This window comes from Sinocyclocheilus rhinocerous, unplaced genomic scaffold, assembly GCF_001515625.1.
Source record: "Sinocyclocheilus rhinocerous isolate Xijiao unplaced genomic scaffold, SAMN03320098_v1.1 scaffold38314, whole genome shotgun sequence".
Lineage (NCBI taxonomy): Eukaryota > Metazoa > Chordata > Actinopteri > Cypriniformes > Cyprinidae > Sinocyclocheilus > Sinocyclocheilus rhinocerous.
In genome coordinates this window covers 1-1,707 of record NW_015629388.1, presented here as the reverse complement: position 1 = coordinate 1,707, position 1,707 = coordinate 1, and the positions used below count along the sequence as shown (strand labels likewise).

General features: G+C 36.4%; 1 long non-coding RNA gene across 1 annotated transcript; it reads right to left on the bottom strand.

The window, feature by feature from the left end:
• Window positions 1-406: 406 nt before the first annotated feature.
• Window positions 407-1,579, bottom strand: LOC107738885 (uncharacterized). Its single transcript, XR_001639942.1, has 3 exons — window positions 1,466-1,579; window positions 1,054-1,227; window positions 407-589 (listed from the first exon to the last, which is right to left on the bottom strand). It is a non-coding gene; the product is annotated as an uncharacterized LOC107738885 (long non-coding RNA).
• Window positions 1,580-1,707: the final 128 nt, after the last annotated feature.

Sequence of the window (1,707 nt, the reverse complement as noted above, 5' to 3'; positions counted from 1 at the left end):
GAACAGGACTCTCCAGAATCACACCAGCTACAGAAACAGAGAAAATGTGTGCTGATTGTAAATAGTATATGGCAACTATATGGTAACAAAAAATATATAATAATAATAATATTAAAAGATTTTTACATTTTCTTACAAGGCTACATTTTTGGTATCTCCTGCCCATTGAGTGTTTGTATGTTTGTAGTGCAGACTGATGCTTCCTGTTTTTGTTTAATCAACTGCTTTGTGTACTGTATTGTAAATGAAAATAATATTTAAAAAAAATCTTAAATGAAAAAAAAAAATAAATACAGAAATATAGACTCACGTTGTACAGTGATATTAACAGGATGACTGATCTCTCCAGATTCAGACTGACACCAGTAAACTCCAGTGTATGGTGGGACGGTGTAGCTGATTGTACATGTAGATCCTGTTTGTGATCCCCAGCGTGATGAACAATCGAACAGTCCCAAAATGTCTGAGTATCTTCTCACTCTCCATCTATCAGAGTTACTCTGGTCCTCACAGCTCAGAGAGAGAGAGACAGATGTGAAGTGTTGAGTTCTGCTGGGACTGACGATCAGAGAGACTGGAGGAGAACCACCTGAGGAGACAATTACAGCTACAATTTGGAAATCAAGACCATTTTATTTATATAACACTTTACACAATGTACACTTCTTTTGTTTCAAAACAAAATAACATATTTGTAACATATTTGTAATTATGCCATCAGCAAGCAAGCTAAAGACAACTGAGACAACTTCATGAAGTGTTAGTACTGGAGGAAAAAACCTTCAGAGAAACCATAATTATTTGATTTAATCCACCATTATCTCAATTCTAATTAAGTACAAATTAATTGTATTCAGTTGTGTTGTGGGCAATAAAACAGTCCAGTACATTATTGTTAAACTCATTTTTCACTGAAATAATGAAAATGTCTGTGCCACCCCGAGTTGCTGCTGACCCCTGCCTCCACCGTTGATTTAACCCCTGCTAGTAGAGAAAGCATCTTTCTCCATTGACACAATTCAATAGCAGCCTTGTGATTCAGTCTGAACTCACCAGTGACCCATATTAACTGTGTGTTGCTGTACCATGTGCTATAGGCTAGTTTTCCTCTCTTTGCTCTGCACACATAAACTCCTGTGTGATTTAGAGCAGCAGAACTGACAGTGTAGTTTCCTCCAGATCCTCTGCTGCTGTCTGAGAGTGTCTTATAATGATGACTTCTGTAGTCTGTAAAAAGTGAAAGTGTAGAGTTACCTCAAGAAAAGAGGAGTTATATTTACATGAGACTTTTAAATTACCTTTGTTGGTATAATCAATGTATTCAGACTAGTTTCTGTTTGCTTTTTATTCTCTATAATATTTTTTTGATGAAACCAGTTCATTCAGATGATTTTTAATCTCTATAATATTTTTTGATGAAACCAGTTAATTCAGATGTTATCACAAGAAGCACACTATATCTTACCTGATGAAACAGTTTTAGTGTACCAGCTGAATGTCCAGCCTGTAGAGGAGCCTTTAACCTCACAGATCAGAGTCACTGGATCTCCTTCAGTCAACCACTTCTGTGAAGAAACACTTAAAACTGTCTTGGCTTTATCTGAAATAGACATCGCTCATTAGCCACGTGTAAACGTGTGTGTGTGTGTGTATATATGAAGTGAAGATGAAACTCACCTGATACTGTCAGTGTAACTGCATCACTGA